The sequence below is a fragment of the Podarcis raffonei genome, chromosome 17 (genome assembly GCF_027172205.1).
Source record: "Podarcis raffonei isolate rPodRaf1 chromosome 17, rPodRaf1.pri, whole genome shotgun sequence".
Taxonomy (NCBI): Eukaryota; Metazoa; Chordata; class Lepidosauria; order Squamata; family Lacertidae; genus Podarcis; species Podarcis raffonei.
Genome location: NC_070618.1, coordinates 14,697,110 through 14,715,320, shown reverse-complemented (window position 1 = coordinate 14,715,320; position 18,211 = coordinate 14,697,110). Strand labels below are relative to the sequence as shown.

At 46.7% G+C, this 18,211-nt stretch overlaps 1 protein-coding gene across 3 annotated transcripts in view; it reads left to right on the top strand.

The window, feature by feature from the left end:
- Positions 1–250: 250 nt before the first annotated feature.
- The window catches only part of PLPPR1 (phospholipid phosphatase related 1), a 109,666-nt gene continuing 91,705 nt past the window's right edge, over positions 251–18,211 (top strand). The window contains exon 1 of one of the 3 annotated variants that reach the window (XM_053371636.1): positions 251–931. The gene's annotated coding sequence lies outside the window, so the exon portion shown is untranslated. Of the gene's footprint in view, positions 932–1,338; positions 1,449–18,211 lie in introns of those variants that run through there. The other 2 variants (XM_053371634.1, XM_053371635.1) reach the window with 2 other exon arrangements.

Here is an 18,211-nt window from a genome sequence, read left to right as displayed (position 1 = left end):
TACGCGCCTCTGGTTTGGCCTTAAAATCGGACCCAGAAGGGAGCAACTGGAAGCAACCTTTTTTAATCGCCACTGAAGGGTTGACTTTCATCCCCTCCCCTTTAAATATATATACATATATGCCTTGTATAGAAAGACATGCTATAGCCGGAACCGGAATCTTACGCTAAGTCGTGCCGTGCGCTTAGAAACACCTCTCTCCCTCCTGATCTCTCTTTGAATAAAGCCAAGGCAAGCGGGGATTTCAGTTCCCCGGAAAGGGTCGCGCGCATCCTTACCAAATGGGGGTGGGAAGTCCTGGAAGCAGGTGAGAAGGGGAGAGCGCATCGCTTGGCACAAAAGGAAGCGGGGGAGGGAGAGAGAAAGAAAAGCGCTAGAGGTAACTCCCCAGCGCACAAGGCGATGCTAAGGAGTGAGCGAGAGCCAGGCGTGGAGGAACCCAGACGAGACCCCTCAGCCTGGGCGCACGACGCCACGCCCCCTTCCCCTATAGGGCCGCGTCTCCCCTGCTTCCAGGACACAGGAGGTGGGAAGCGCAACGGAGCTGCGACGCACGCCCGAGCGGGCGCTTAGGGTCCCCCGGCTGCGCCTGCGCGATCCCCCTTCTCCTCCCCCTCAGCCGCACAGCCGACCTCCTCCTCCCACCCTCCCCATCAAGCCCCTTTCCTTCCCTCGCTCGCTATTTCTCCTCCTGCGAAACAAATAGAGGATCCAAGACCTGGTGGACGGAATACTAGCGGCGTCCTCAGTCCAAAGAACTCGGCTCTCTCTCTCGCGTGCACACGCGCGCGTCAAGATAATATATATCCGCACACCCCGAGATCATAATGCATTGGATGGAGAGGGTGTCTCCGGGCGGCAGCTTGCGTGGATCTTGCTACTCCTAGCTCGGATAGCGGTGCCACGGAGAGGCGGACGAAGGGAGAACGAGGTGAGGCAGAGGACGGGGGCTTGGATCGTGGGGAGAGGGGGTTTTCTCCGGGAACCTTGGGTATTGGCTGCGGAATGAGAGAGAAGGAGGTGGTGGCTTATGGTGGCAGATCGCTAGGAAGGAGGCATGGATACGTAAGGAGGGCTTTTCGGCGCAGGAGCTGGCTCCGTCAGTGTGTGCATGTGTGAGTGTGTTTGGTGGGCATTTTTTTCCTTCTCCAGTCCCACTAGGAAAGTTCCCCCCCCCCCGGAGTTTAGGAACCCAGAAAGGAGGGCGACACAAAGAGCACTTGTTGGTGTCTGCAAAGCATGTATAGGATATATATTTCCCCTCCCTCTAGAGTAGTAGGAGGGCACCGCGTGGGATTGTGTAGGTGGGCGTGCGCAGCACTCGGGGCGCATGGAGGCGTTTGCCATGCTCGGGAGTGTGGTTGTGGGTCTGTCGTGATGCGGTTCACAATACGTGCGCGCCCCGTGGCTTTGCAGCGAGGGCCGCACATGATCACATCCCAGCGAAGGTGACTTTCTCTCTCTCTCTCTCTCTCTCTCTCTCTCTCTCTCTTTCTCTTTCTCTGTCTACCTGACTGCTTATGGGGCTCGCTTGTGTGATTTCTTTGTTGCGCAGAGTTGGCCTCCCCACACGGAGATGGGAGATGAAATACACCTGCTGCGAAAAGATTGCTTCAAGATGGAATGAGATTTCAATGAGAAGCAGTCGAAAAGTGTGCTTAGAATGGATACACGGGGGGTGGAAGAAATCTGCATATTAGTAAAGTTTTGGTTTTTGCTGCAGATCTGTTCCAGGAGCTGGATATGTCTCTATGATGGCATTCTGCTAAGTCCAGTTGTGGAAATCTGTCCTTGGAAGTGTGTGTGTGTGTGTCCCCCTTTCCTTGACATTAGGCTGCTTGGAAGGTTCTCTCACACACAGCCTGCAAATAGAGGTTTGGTTTATGTGTTAAGCTGCTGTGGAGAGGCTCCGCCCTGTGGTATCAGCAGATGAAAAGTGGTCCATGCCGGGTCCTCCCTGTGAAAAGAAAGGTTTGCGGTCCTTGCTCTTTTGGTTCCTCATTAGTTGGGCATGAGAGTCAGCCAAAGTGGAGTTCATGGCACCAATGGACACTGGGAAAGGCAGCACTGTGGATTTGTGTCATTTTTTGGTGTTTTCTAGGATCAAACCAGCTGATTTTCTAGGGATTATTTTTTTAAAAGAACAGTGCACCCATTACCTTCTGGTGAATACCAGCAGGAAAACTGTGTGGTGAAAATTTTTAACTCTATGTTCACATGGAGAATTTCTTTAAGAAAACAAGCTGTGGTGGCCCAAGTGCCAGGGCATCATTCATATAATGACAGCTGTCTCCAACCATGCAAACTTCAGAGTCGTGTGGCCTCTGCCCTGGAATCTCTTGCTCCTCTGGTTACAGTTTCCTAGCTGAAAAAGAACAGACTTGGAGACTGAAGCTTGGTTCAGAGCCAGTGTGCTGCAATGGTTAGAGCAAGGGTCAGCAAGGTTTACCTTGCCTGGGCCGGTTCACTCCAGCGGAGATCCCTCCATGGACCGGATTGCATTTCCAACATCTGTGTCTGCGCATACACAGTTTCCGGTGCCACGAAAGCGAGTCCCCGCATTGTGCCAGTTTAGCGCAGTGCACGAGGACTCACCAAGCAGGTGGCTCGTGGGTCAGTTAAACGACCCCCGTGGGCCGCTTGTGGCCCATGGGCCTTAGGTTGCCGACCCCTGGGCTAAGACCTGGGAAACCAGGGTTAGAATCCTCACTCAGCCATGAAGCTCACTGGGTGACCTTGCACCAGTCACTATTCTCAGCCTAACCTAAGTTGATGTGTGAATAAATTGTCGAGTGGAGAACCGTGAACACTACCTTGAACTGCTTTCAGAAAAAGGTGGTATATACGTAAACGTAATAAATAATAAACCAGGTTAACCCAATGAGGTGCCCTTCAGATGTTGTAGACCAGCTCCCATCAGCGCTAGCCAGCATGACCAATGGTCACAGATGATGGGAATTGTAGTTTCTAGCATCTGGAGGGTGCCAAGACAAATATTTTGCTTTGGAAGTCGCTGCTGAATACTGGCTGAATTCAAGACCTGTACTCACATAATCTAATAGCAAACTTGGGTGTGTCACAGAATTTGACAGAAAGCCGATCCTGGCTGTCTTGGGCACATCTCATATAAGTGTTTGCAAACACAAGTTTGACCTCTCTTACTGTTCACACATTTGAGGTTAAACACCTTAGGAAGTACAGTCGTACCTTGGTTGACAAACGCCTTGCGACTCTAACGTTTTGGCTCCCAAACGCCACAAACCTGGAAGTGAGTGGTCCGGTTTGCAAACGTTCTTTGGAACCCAAACGTCCAATGCAGCTTCTGATTGGCTGCAGGAGCTTCCTGCAACCAATTGAAAGCTGTGTCTTGGTTTTCAAATGTTTTGGAAGTCGAACGGACTTCTGGAATGGATTCCGTTCGACTTCCGAGGTACAACCGTATGTCCAGTGAAGGGAAAGAAAGAAAGAAAAAAGTGAGATGTGAATCAGCTCCCGGATTTGGTTACCACAGGATAATCCAAGCAATACTGGAGGAAACTACAGTGGTCCCTCCGGTTGTGTAAGGGATCCATTCCGGATGTACGGTTGGATCCTGAGGTTTCTGCAACCTGAGGACCACTTCTGTGCATGCGCAGACCGCTTCTGTGCATGCATGCGTGACGAAACCCAGTAAAATACTTCTGGGTTTGCTGCGTGCGCATCCAAATTTTACGTAACCTGGGGTTACATAAATGGAGGTACGACGGTACAAAATACCAAGGGTGACTATTTCCCCAGCTGTGGAGTAAATACTCATGTTGTTTCAGACTAAAATAGTTGTGTTGGTGTATTCTTTATACTCCTTTATTAGTACTTTATTAGTAGTTGTTATTACTATGCTTATATCCCACCTTTCCTCTGAGGACCATGGTGTACATGCTTCTCCTCTCCAATTTATTCTCACAACAACCCCATGAGGTAGTTTAGGCTGAGATACAGTGACTGGCCAAAAGGTCACCCAGTGAGCTTTGTGTTTGAGTGGAGGTTTGAACCCTGGCCTGCCAGGTCCTAGCCCAACACTCTAATGCCAAAGGGTGTGGAATTGAACAATTTCTTCCTCAGCATTGTGGATCATTGGGAGGGTCAGCTGAGAGCAAAATGGGAGTACTTCAGTTGTAGTGGTGGCATTGTGGGTGGTATAGAAGTAAAACCGCTAGTACAGCGGTACCTCAGGTTAAGTACTTAATTCGTTCCAGAGGTCGATACTTAACCTGAAACTGTTCTTAACCTGAAGCACTACTTTAGCTAATGGGGCCTCCTGCTGCTGCCACGCCGCTGGAGCACAATTTCGTTCTCATCCTGAAGCAAAGTTCTTAACCTGAGGTACTATTTCTGGGTTAGCGGAGTCTGGGTTAGCGGAGGTACAGTGGTACCTCAGTTTACAAACTTAATCCGTTCCGGAAGTCTGTTCTTAAACCGAGACTGTTCTTAAACTGAGGCTTTCCCTAATGAGGCCTCCTGCTGGTGCCCTTCCACCGTTTGGCTTCCATTCTTAGACTGAGGTAAAGTTCACAAACCGGGACACTACTTCAAGTTTTGCAGAGTTCTTAAACCGAATAGTTGTAAACAGGGCTATTCTTAAACCGAGGTACCACTATACAGTGGTACCTCGGATTACATACGCTTCAGGTTACATACTGAGGTAGACTAGGCTCCACTAATGGGGGGGGCATCACTCCCACAAACAGAAATACACATTTATCTAAAAGGCATCACAGCATCAATATGAGCAATAGGGCAGAGTCCTGTCACTTGGAAAACTTGGTTAGAGCTTTGGAAAGGCTCATATTTTCTTAAGAGATGTGTTTGTCTTCCTTGTTTCGAGGGAGCTGATGTAAAACAATTTGATGTGTCTCTTTGCAGGCAATAAACATGACCTATTTTCTCAGCAACAGAGTCTCACTGCAAGAAGGAGGAAGGGAAAAATACCGTACTCTCTCCTTCCTTGGGCCCATTCATTTCTCAGAACAAATGAGCAGGAATCAGAAATGAAAGTAGCGCAGACTTTCAGCCCTGCCTGCAATCTCGGAATAAAAGTGCTGGGTCTAATTGTGGGACTGTTCAGTCCCTCAGCCTCTAATATGCCAAAACGGGCAGACACCATAGGACAGGGGTAGGCAAACTAAGGCCCGGGGGCTGGATGCAGCCCAATCACCTTCTCAATCCGGACCGCGGACGGTCCGGGAATCAGCATGTTTTTACATGAGTAGAATGTGTCCTTCTATTTAAAATGCATCTCTGGGTTATTTGTGGGGAATAGGAATTCATTCATATATTTTTTTCCAAATACAGTCATCCCTTGAGTTGAATGTGCTTCGGGTTGAGCGTGTTCGAGTTGCGCTCCGTGGCAACCCTGAAGTAACGGAGTGCGTTACTTCCGAGTTTCGCCGCTCGCGTATGCACAGACACTCAAAATGACGTCACACGCATGCGCGGAAGCGGCGACCCACGCACGCACAGATGCGCCGTCACGTCTTACATTCCGTTCGGGATTTGAATGGGGCTCCAGAACGGACCCCGTTCGCATCCCGAGGTACCACTGTATAATCCGGCCCACCACATGGTCTGAGGGATGGTGGACCGGCCCATGGCTGAAAAAGGCTGCTGACCCCTGCTATAGGACAACACTGCAGGGTTTTTGAATACCACTGGCCTTCAGTATTCCGTGTAATAATTTTTACCAGTCACAATCCCTTTCACCTTGCAGTATGGGGACAATGAACTGAATTTGCATTGGAATTTGCTTTAGCAGGGTCAAATGTTTCACACTGAATAAGACCTGAGTTAGAAAGAGCAGGAAGTATTCTTTTTCACGTTAACCTTTGCTGTTTTGTGGAGGTGGGGTTGGGGATACCCAACTGGTGCTCAGTTCCATTACATTCAAGTCTTGGAGTTCTCCATTGATTTCTCTAAGCAGCTTTCCTCCCATCCTTGGGGACATCTAAAAATGGCTTCTCAGTATGAACCAGGAAATCCCATATCCGCATGGAGAAATGGTGTTCTCTGTCTCATTTTTATGTCTTTTCCCTCCTACCTTTCCATCCATTGCATTCTAGTCACACCTTCCCTGCTCAGTCTCTGCATTCCATGCCACAGAGATCTTATCAGACTTTCTGGAGGTCTCCCTCTTACGAATCCTTTTTGTAAAAAAGATCCCTAAAACCTTGGGGTTCGTCCCAAGTCTGGTGCTACCTTTCCTCTTGAGTGTGGGTTCTACTGGCTTGACTACGCAATGACAGGCACTCTTCCTGAAGCTCAGAAACAGAATACAGTGGTACCTTGGTTTACGAACTTAATCCGTTCCGGAAGTCTGTTCTTAAACCAAATCGTTCTTAAACCAAAGCGTGCTTTCCCATAGCAGCGGAGGACTCAATTTACAAATGGAACACACTCAACAGGAAGTGGAATGCGTTCTGCTTCCAAGGCAAAGTTCACAAACCAAAACACCTACTTCCGGGTTTGCAGCGTTCTTAATCCAAGTTGTTCATAAACTAAGCTATTCTTAAACCAAGGTACCACTGTATGTAACATGAACAGCCTGTAACACAAAGATGTCTGTGTTCTAGTAGTGAACCTCTGGGGACTGGAAGTATTTCAGGATTCTGCATTTACTGTTCTCTAAACCAGTAGTTACTGAGCACCATTTGGCAAGAGAATACAAATAGATTTTTATGTCTTATTTTATTTAATATGAAACCTCCCATTATCGATCCCATTTCTTAATCTGGCAATTCCAAACTCTCGTCTAGCCAAGCATAATGCTGCTGTGAAATAAGAGGGAGTTGTCAGCATGATAGGGGAAACCTTCAGAATTGTGGAGTGGCTGGAAATCTTGAAGATATAAGCACCTAACAGGGATCGTGAGTACAAGTGGGAACTGCAACATAATGTTGCATTGTGAAATGCAGTGTAGAGACCATCTTGGCTGAGAGTCCTAGAAGACCTGCTCCTTGCCTTCCAGGCCTTTTCCCACCTGGCTACAAAAGCTGAGGCTGCTAAACAGACTCTTAGGCTGGGGAACTGTTTAGGGGTGTTTGTTGGGGAGGGGCATTGTTGCTGTTAGTTATATTACTTTTTTTGTATCTTTATTTTAGATGTTACCATGATTTATGTGGACATTGTTTCCATTTGGTTGTGCACTTTTGATGTTTTATTTATCATTTATGACTACTTTTGCTATCTTTGCAATTGTGTAGCTTTTTTCATGTCGCAAGCTGTGTTGAGCATCTTTTTAACTATGGAAAGGCTACCGACAAATTAAATTATGTATGTATGTATGTACATGTATGTATGTATGTATGTATGTTCAGGATTCCAGCTAACCAGCCATTGCCTTTTCCATGCCATTTTTAGCCCTTTCTTTCTTTCTTTCTTTCTTTCTTTCTTTCTTTCTTTTTTTCCTTCCTTCCTTCCTTCCTTCTGATTTAATGCTCCATTAATGAATCCATTGCACATTTTGTTGTGCTACTTTTTGTGCAGGGGTTTTGCTTTGTGGTTATTGACTGCGCAGCTCTATAATATTGTTGCACACGTCAATCACCTGTAAAACAGAGAATCATCTCTTTGCTTTAAATTGGACAGGGGGAAAAACCCCAGCCGTGCTATCTTGGAAGTTTGGCTTCCTAGACTCCCAGCTGCCTTGCCCTGTCTGACCTGAGAATCATAGGAGACTCCCTAGCAGAATATGATAAAACTTCAGAAGGATTATTGGGCATTGAATTTTCTTTCTTCACTAATAGGTTCTTTACCATTTCCCCAAGAGCCAGCTGCCATAAGACTGATGGTATGGCTTTTTCCTCTTCTTTAAATAATTTTTAAAAATCAGTTTGTTTCATTATGTGCTCCTGTATTTTTGAGAATGCACGAGACACATTTCCCACCTACCTATTTCCCTGCTTAGAGAAGCAGTGGGCAGAGAGAGCAAGCGACCAGATGGCAAAACTGCTGGCAATCTCCATACAGCACAAAGGCATTGAAGAAGGGAAATTCAATAAATTAGGCCTCTCCCCTCCCATATTATTCATTTTTTTTAATCAACTAGACTCCCACTCATTGCATTAGGAAAGGGATCAGGTTTTGATAAGGGAGCACCTTGGAGGGAAGCATGTTAGAAAAGGCTCAATATAAATTCTGCAGTAGGTATACGCAACTCCACAAAACCTCCATCTAAGCCAACCTTTCTCAACCTGTGGGTCCCCAGATGTTGTTGAACTACTACTCCCATCACCCCTAACTAGCAAGGCCAGAACTCAGAGATGATGGGAGTTGTAGTCCAACAACATCAGGGGACCTGCAGGTTGAGAACCGCAGATCTAAGCCATTCAACTTGTAGCCAGTTACACCGGAAGAGATGGGGATCACAGTATGTTAAAGGTTCAGCTGCCCTCATGAATCCTTTGAGCAAGTGGGTGCCCACCCATCTACCATAGTATAATTTAATACTCTACCAACATCTCCTCCTATTAACAAAGGGACACAACAAAGGGATGGTATCCACAATATACAAAATACTGTTCCAAAATCCCACAAACCCCCTTGATGTAATCAAAAAACAATGGGAGAACAACATAGGCTATGAGATTAACCCCACTCAGTGGACCAGAATGTGGTCTAAACCTCCCTTTAAATCCATATCAGCGAAAAGAAAAGAACTCACTCTGAAACTCACTTGCAGATGGTACCTAACACCACGGAAAATAGCGCTAATACACCCAGGAACCTCACGAAAATGCTGGAGAGGATGCACCTCCACAGGCACATACCTCCACATGTGGTGGGAATGTCCTGAAAGCCAACTCTTCTGGATATCAATCATACAAGAAATGTGCAAAATAACTAAGCAAGTATTAGATGTCACCCCAGAACTGGCCCTGCTAAACATCTTCCAAGATAATATTCTACCAATATGTTGCATGATCTCTGATGCTCATTTCTCGCCTCCTGACCAGATTGAGCCAGGGGAGAGGTTCCTCAATGACTCCAGTCTATTTATACTAGACAATCATTATATTACATTACTCTGCAATCATCTTCTGAAGCCCTTCTTTGTGCTTGAGAGGTCCGAAGGGTGACAACATGACAACAGGCCTTTTTTTCGGTGGCTTCCCCCTCATGAAATACTCTCCCCACAGAGGTTCATCTGGTGCCTTCATTATACAGCTTTAGGCACCAGGTGAAAACATTGCTCTTCAACCAGGCCTATAATATTTTATTATTGTACAATCTATGATATTGTACACTTAATGTTCTGCAACCCTTTTAACTGGAGGAGGGGTTATTGCCTTGTTTTGGTTTTGTGTTTTTATCCAGTATTTTTATCTTGTAAACTGCCGTGAAATCTTCAGATAAAGGCAGGTGGTATAACAACAACAACAACACTTTGTACAATGATGTTGACTATTGCTGAAGGTGTGAACATGAGAGAGATGCAGAGGTTTCTTTCAGCTGGAACTCGCTGGAACTCAGTTCCTATGTCTCTCAGGTGGGCACCATTGCCATTCAAAGAGAACAAAGGAGGTGTTCATTGTAATTTTTGGCACCTCTTTTTTCTAGAAAAATAACACTGAATGGATGCTTGTGCACTGCCATGGCTAGGGGATGGGGGGCGGGAAGCATAGCATAAGCTTAGAAAGGTACAGTTGGAACTGAGATTTTTGTCTTTGTTAGCTGGGAATGCAGCGCTCATTTTCCTAATCTGTTTTATGTGATGGCATTTCCTCTTTTCTGCATGATAAATGGCGGCTATCATTTTATTGCTTGATTGTGTCAGGTTGTTATCATGGAGGATCTGCTATCATAGATCATTCTCTTTTTATCGTGCCGGCTCGCTACCGAAATAAAAGGAGGCCAGCCAGGATGTGATAAAGAAGAGCAATCCGTGGTAATGTGTTTAGGGTAATGCTTTTGCAAAACAATGAGTTGATAGTTGCTGTTTATCATGGGGTGAAATGTAGCTTCTATCACATAAAATGATCGTGTACGTTGGCCCTGAAAAACAAATGTGCAAGTAAGTAATGATGAAAACACATTCACCCTACAAGGTTCAAGTGATAGCAGACTTTGGTTTGCTGCCTTGCTTAAGACAGATGCAGAACAGTTGTGGCTAGAGTGTTTGTGCTGAATGCTGAAAATCCAGCATTCTGCTTCTTTTTAAGGATTAACATGCATCATAAACGGGAGGTGGTAGGTAGATAGAAACTTGATAAATGAGTATTGATAGAAGTTTGTTTAGGGCACAGAACACCTATTAAGTGGTGGGGTTGCCTGAAGGAGGAGGACCTCTTGCAGAGATCTCAGTGCCTAGGCAACTTTGTATTAACCAGCTGGGATCACACTGGGCATGTAAATACTTGCTCACCTGGCTGATTGCCTGTAACATCCTGTCATGTGATGAGGACAGTATTGCTCCACTGGTTTCCCAGAGTTATGATAGTATGAAGATGCATGGTAAAAATTTCCCAAAAATTTGGCAAGGCATTACAAATAGCTGGCTTTCCAAAGGAGGATACAGGCAACTGTTTACCAAGTGCTCACTTGCCATTACACGGACGTGGGTGGTGCTGTGGTCTAAACCACTGAGCCTAGGTCTTGCTGATCGGAAGGTCGGCGGTTCGAATCCCTGCAATGGTGTGAGCTCCCGTTGCTCTGTCCCAGCTCCTGACAACCTAGCAGTTTGAAAGCACATCAAAGTGCAAGTAGATAAATAGGTACCACTCTGGTGGGAAGGTAAACGGCATTTCTGTGCACTGCTCTGGTTTCGCCAGAAGCGGCTTAGTCATGCTGGCCACATGACCCGGAAAAACTGTCTGCAGACAAACGTCAGCTCCCTCGGCCATTAAAGCGAGATAAGCGCCGCAACACCAGAGTCATTTGCGACTGGACTTAATTGTCAGGGGTCCTTTACCTTTACCTTTTTAACTTGTCATTGTGTATGTGTGTGATGACTTGATAAGCCAGTGATTTGTAATATTCTATTAGATGATGGTTGCCATCCTCACTGCTTTGCAGAATGTGTGTGTGTGTGTGTGTGTACCAACTTATGTGTGTGTGTACCAACTTATGAAGCAGTTACATCATGGGTTGCCAACATGGTGCCCCACTGCTGCAATTAGGCTTGGGAAGGGGAAAGCTATCGTTTTATATGAATCTATATTGTCTATATTCACCCCTAAGCCAGACATGGACATTATTATATATGCACGGCTGTCACCCAAAATGGTGGCAGTGTGTTTCTTCTCCCACTTTGAAATGCCTAGTGCAACTTATTCATATTGTCCTTTCACAACTTGGTGGATTTAACCCATATCCCTCAAGTTGCAGCTGATGTTGCATATTGGAAACTGAGAGCATCACAGTGCTGTGATGTCATAACATGTGTAAGTTGTCATAGACCACATCCAGCCCACTGAGACATGGGAAGTGACCCGTCAGCCCCCACAACCATGTCTCCCGATCTGATCAGGATATAGAGCATTCTGTCTGTGTTTTTAAAGAGATCACGCTTTATCACCTGATGTACATATAACGTCCCTTGGTCTTCTCTTTAAAGAGCAGACAAATAGAACTTTTATCTCCAATCTCAGCACCACAGTACTATGATTGGAGATAAAGCCTTTAGGTCTAAAAGGCATCATTTCTATCATCTTTATATCTGATTTTAGCTCTGTGGTGCTTTGTGCTAAGATCTGCTGATAAAATTCCTCAGCCTGGATATGGGAAGAAATGCTGGTTGTGTGTCTTCCTTTTTTGCATGTATGAGTATATGACTGCATGTTTATGCATGTATGAGGGGGGTGCTGTGTGCCTGCATGGCTGTGTTTGTGAGCTGCATGTGTAGTTTGTGTATGGGCGCAACCTGTCAAGAGTCAGGTGTAGGTCAGCAATACAAAAAACCACTAGTAAGCCCAGCATTGCAGAGGGTTGAACTAGATTATATGATTCTAACGCTTCCCATTAGGTCTTAGCCCCAGTGAAGCAGTTGCAAGGGCTGAAGTTCCCTCCTAAGTCTCCTCCTCTCCCATGTTTTTTCCAAGCAATCAGAGACTGCGCCTGTGTGCAACCAATCTCTCCATCTCTGCATCTTTTAGTGCTGTGCTCTCGCGGGAGCCAGCTGGCTCGTGAGAGAGCATGGCACCACTGAAGTGCCGGTACCAGCTATAAGCACTGGCTCATCCTCGGTGTTTGAAATTCGCCAGGCGCGTTTTGCACCTGGCCACCGGCCACTTGCGACCAAGTGAAGATGGCCAGGCACCAAGATGGCGTATGATGTCTCCACCATCTGGAGGTGCATGCCTGGGAAGCTTTGGATCTTGACTGATTTCATACACTAATACCACTATCCTGTAGAATTCTATTTGTTATATTTTATCTGCACAATCAGAGTGAGTTTGAGGAACCAAAAAGCTGTATTGAAAAACACAACTTTCGAGTTGTCTGCCCCCCAAATGGCAACTTGTCATTCCTTTTTGGCGACTGTAGCCCTGGTTTAAGCCCTGGCACCTAGCTAATATATCTGAGTTTCCAACACTGTTCTTCCTCCTCCCTGATCTCAGTGGCGGTGCTGGAGGGGGGAATAAAGGGACATTCCAGGATCAAATCAGAAGCCGGGATGGATTCTGTGATTCCAGGAATGTTCCAGAAAATTGGAACGCTTGAAGGGTATGGGCGTGTGACCCTTTGATGTTTGCCCAGAATGGAATAATACCCTTGACCTGAAGAAAGTTCCTCACCCCAGCATACACTATACAGTGGTACCTCGGGTTAAGAACTTAATTCGTTCCGGAGGTCCGTTCTTAACCTGAAACTGTTCTTAACTAGAGGCGTGCTTTCACTAATGGGGCCTCTTGCTGCCGCTGCACCACCGGCACACGATTTCCGTTCTCATCCTGGGGCAATGTTCTCAACTCGAGGTAACTCTTCCAGGTTAGCAGAGTTTGTAACCTGAAGCGTTTGTAACCTGAGGTGTTTGTAACTCGAGGTACCACTGTAATGTCTTTGTTGTTGTTGTTGTCACGGGCGCTGTGTGAAATCTGTTTTTTGAAATAATTTTTATTTATACTTTTCAAGTTTATACATTTCACTAATTTTATACATTTCACTAGTTTTACAATCATTTTGACATTTCAAAACTTGACTTTCTTCCCCCTCTTTTTGCGGTTCCTTAAATTTATTTTTAATACCTTCCGCATATCCAAATTAACCCAATTTGCTCATTTATTCATCTTCTTTAAATATATATGCTTATGAAACTGCAGGTAATTACAATAACCCTGCCAACATTTTTATCTGTTTACAATTTATCTGTAAATATTCAATAAACCATTTCCATTCTTTTATAAAAAGTTTGTTATCTTGATTTCTTATTCTTCCGGTAAGTTTCTGCATTTCTGCATATTCTGTATTTTTTTTTATCCATTCTTCCTTTGCTGGGACTTCTGCTTCTTTCCATTTTGGGGCAAGTATACACTATAATGTCAAGCTCTGGTCTTACCCAAAATAATTTATTTCTGTTTAACGCCCATAGTTCATCGCACGCACTCACCAATTTTATGCTGCTGAATGCCTACTCGGTGTAACAGCAACAGCAACAAATGCTATGCATATACTTGATTTTCCATAGCATCGCAAAGATTGTGAGACTGGATGGTTTGTTCACGAGGCCTCCTTGTCAACAATAACAAGGAAGCTTGCAGATGTTCCTCCTCTGGGGGGAAATACTACTCAGGTTCATGTGATATCCTTAAATGTGTATATGACTTTTCACAAATGCATGCCATATATTTATTCTGTCTTCTGGGCCCCTCCCTGGAGAGACAAGGTAATTTTCTTCATTCCGATGGTGCTTTACGGCGAGAGCCGACACATTTATATTGAAAAGTCTGATGCGCTATCTCATTACAGTTTCTGATTTGCCCTGTGTGCAGCTGAGATCTTGCACGCCATGCTAAAAACAATATGCGGCAAAAGGCTGGAGATTATAATTACTTGGGAAGGGATGGGGGTGGGGAAATGCAAGGCTGCCAGAATTTTTGATCATCTCTCGTATAAGCAAAGAGCTCCATCATTATTCTCATTGCCTAACCAACCCAAGATGTTGCTTCTGGGCAGACCCATATGTGCAAATAATGGAGTAGTAATCAATCTAAGGAACAATCCCTGGGGTGGTTAGAAACCAAAATGCAAAACATTGCTTTCTGCGCTGGATGAAAAATGTATTTGGGAGGTGGCTGCTTCCTCCCCCTCCCCCCCCGAATATCTGATAACGGTTGGCTATTATTTTGGGAGGGTTGAATGCCCTTTTAAAATATGTTGGGAGGGGTTACAGTGGACGCTCGGGTTGCGAATGTGATCCGTGCGGGATGCACGTTCGCAACCTGCAGAGGTGCGCCTGCGTGGGTTGCCATTCGGCTCTTATGCACAAAGCGCGATTTAGCGCTTCTGTGCATGCCCGACCACTGAAACCTGGAAGTAACCTGTTCCGGAACTTCCAGGTTTTGGCGGTCCGCAACCCCAAAAAACGCAACCTGAAGCATCTGTAACCCGAGGTATGACTGTATTGGGCTGCACTTCTTTTTGTTTTTATTATGTATTTTGTGTTTTTTACATTGTGATTTTATCCGGAGACCTGTGGGTATAGGGCAGTATACAAATTTAAGAAATGATAATGATAATCTTGCATTCTCATTTTGCATTTTTCTGTTGTGAACCACCCTGGGATCTTTGGATGAAGGGAAGTATACAAATTTAATAAATAGAAAATGAAAGTAAATTGCTCTTATAGAAAGCCCTGCTTTGCTCGTGAGAGAAAGGTAGCATATAGCACTGTTATATGGATGTAGATCTTCAATTTCTGGAAGTTACAGGGGCGTTGCCTCCCTGAGCTTTAGCTATTGCAGAGTGCCGGTGGTTAGGCTGCTTGTGGGGCAAACCATAATTCGCACTGACTGCCAATCTGCTTCTGGGCCAAGTTCAAGGTTTTGGCATAGTACGAGCATCTACAGCCTGAGATCAGGTTACCTGAGAGACCACTGCAGTGGCGTAGCGTGGGGGGTGCCAGGGGTGCCGGCCGCACCGGGCGCAACATCTGGGGGGGGCGCGAGTCCAGAGGGAAGGGACAAGTTCCTTCCTCCGCTGGGCTCCCCGCCGCCACCGCCAGCCTTGCGCCCTAGCGCGCGCGCACCCCCCCCCCGCGCTCCACTCACTGCTCGCAGGAGGAGCAGCCCCTGCAGCAGCGCCGACGCCGCCACCGACGCCTGGCCGGGCACGGGCAGCCTCCGCACCCCGCCGCCGCCATCCCCTCGGCCCAGCCACAGGCGGCGGCTGCTTCTGCCGACTGGGAGGGAGGAGAGCTCCGAGGGGCCTCGCCGCGCCCTGCCCTCCCCAAAACCCTCCGAGAGGAAGCCGGCGGGCGGGCGAGGGTCTCCCGGCGGAAGGGGACGCCGCTGGCTCCGGCTCTCAGCGCAAGTCTCAGGGGGGGTGGGGGTGCGGGGCCGGACCCAGCCCGGAGGAGAGGCGCTCGCCAAGCCCGGATCTGGAGCGCCTCGGAGCGCGGGCTCCACCTACAGCCCAAGGAGAGGAGGGGGCGGGGAGGCGCCCGAGGGGAGGGGGCTTCGGCTGCCTCGGCCCGCGGGGGCTCCGCAAATAATAAATTTAATAAATTCCTGCTGAGCCTTGGGGGGGGGGTCCTTGGCTCCTTCGCTCGCCCCCAGCCCCAGTGGCGTAGCGTGGGGGGGTGCGGGGGGGGGCTGGCCGCACCGGCCGCAACATCTGGGGGGCGCGCTGGCACTCGAGTGCTAAAATCCACGGGTTAGGGGGCGCAAATTACTTGCCTTGCCCCGGGTGCTGACAACCCATGCTACGCCACTGGACCACTGGACCCCTTTTATATCCAGCATTCTGCAGAACTTTCCCTGTTCCACAACAACTTGAGGCAGTGTGGCTTTCAGTGTAGCTGCCCCTGTTTTGTGGAACAGCATCTCTGTTGAGTTATGTTGGGCATCCATCATTTGTACTTTCCAGAAACAATTGAAGACATCCTTGTTTTGACAAGCATTTCCAGCCAGATAAAAACGCTGGGTGCGTTCATTTCTAAACCTATATTTAGCTCTGTGGTCTTCTGTATTGTTTTCAACCCTATTTTTAGCTGGGTTTTTTCTTTTCTTTTATGAGTGTAAACTGACGTCAATTTACATAAAAGCCAATTCATAATGAAACAATGATAGAAATAATAAGAGTAGTCTCGCAGGGGCAAAGATGCTAAACGTGATGATGTGAGAAACATGGCCTGGATGGTCCGATTTCAACAGGAAAGACACTTTGAGAGGAAAGATCTCCAGACTGAGAAGGGAGGAGATTGCTTACTCCAGATTGTTGGCCAGAGAGCTCACACATCTGAACTCTTTACATTCTTCTGTACAGGCAGTGGTTGCCTCAGGAATTACAGCTCTCTGTTATGTAGCTGACTGAAGAAAGCTTGTCTGACTTCTTTTTTTAAAAAAAGAGGAATATATTTGACAGCATTCCTATCACAAATATCTCTGTGTAGAACATAGCTAGCTATCTCTCAATGCGTCTTTTGCTGCCTGTAGACTACTAATCAGGTAGCTCGGACCTTGTCCGGCAGACATAATGTTCTGAGTTGGGTGGAAATAGGCTGTATGCCTAAGCTCCACTTCTGATTCCTGGATCCAGCGTGGATTCAATTGCTGGAATAGCCAGGCCAGCCTGGTAACGGCCCACTACCCATGGATAGTTAAGGGAACAAAGGGAGTGGCTCTGTGCCAGAGGGAAAATGGATAGGCCTCCCTCCCTCAGCTATCTGTTAATTAGAAAGACAGAAGGCCAGAGTTGAGAGTTACGTGAGCAAGAAGGGGGGGGGGTGAAAGAGAGCATCAGGCCTGATTTCTGCTGGAATCTAAGGCTGTGGCTTTGAGAGAAGCAGGTCCTTTTGGGGTGTGATACTGTGACCCTCTCCATCATAGGCTCAGGTTGTAGATATGTGTAAATAAACCATAGATCGTGAAGACACCACAGTCTCCGCTGTGCCTCATTCCCAAAAGGAAACATGAATCTTAGGTAAGAAAACAACAATACCCATGGAAGCCGTTTTAATTCTATGCATCAAAACCACACTCCTTCTCTGAGTGTGGATCCTTATTTAGCCAAATGGCACCCATATACACACAAGAGGGAGGTATCAGCAAGCTTTGGGAGAACACAAAGGTTAGCAGAATTACAGACTACAGTGGAACTTCAGTTATCGAACATCTCCGTTGATGAGCATTTTGGCTTTCGAACGCTGAAAACACGGAAGTAAGTGTTTCAATTTCCGAACGATTTTGGGAAGCCGAATGTGCCACATGGCTTCCATTTTGAGTTTCACTATTGTATTGAGGCTTCCACTTTTAGTTTTTGGTTTTTGAACATTTCAGAAGTTGAACGGTCTTCTGGAATGGATTACGTTTGAAAGCCGAGTTTCCACTGTAAAGTATTTGGAGGAAGGGACCCTAAGAGCTTAGGGGACACAGAATGTTGACTAACTGGAGATGAAAACTGGGGTGGGTGGGAAAAGAAATAGGTTTAAATATCCTGGAAAGGGGTGTGTCTGGGTGAAATCCTAAGCAGGATCACTTCATATTGCAACATTTTGTTGCAGGGCTCACTTGTGACTTCTTGGTGGGTATCACTGAAGTCTCAGTAGACATGGAGACCATGGAATGGCCCATAAGCTACATTTTCATAGCTGCCAAAATACACATGGAAAGTTGGACTTGAAACATTCAGCTACAGAAACTGTTGGAAATAGCCAGAGGCAGTATGGCTTTGAAACCAGTAGCTACAGTAGGAATCAGCAAGTGCTTTTGTGCCCAGGTTCTGCCTGCAAGTGTTTGGTGCCATGTTTGTTCCCTTAGTGTCTCCTGCTCTGAGCTTGAGTCTGCATCACCATGTGGGCCAGGATTCTGAAGCCTGCATTGTGATTCGCTGCCTGGCGCAAAGCTGCCAATCGTGAGTCTGCATCGCAATGCAGTCCGGCCTTTTGAAGCCTGCATTGCGATTCGCTGCCTGGTGCAAAGCAGCCAATCATGCACTGGGTGGGTGTCGCCAGGGGCTGGCTGAAGTGTATATAAATCAGACCCTTCCCCACGTTTGCCCAGTCCTTTCATGAGGCTTCAAT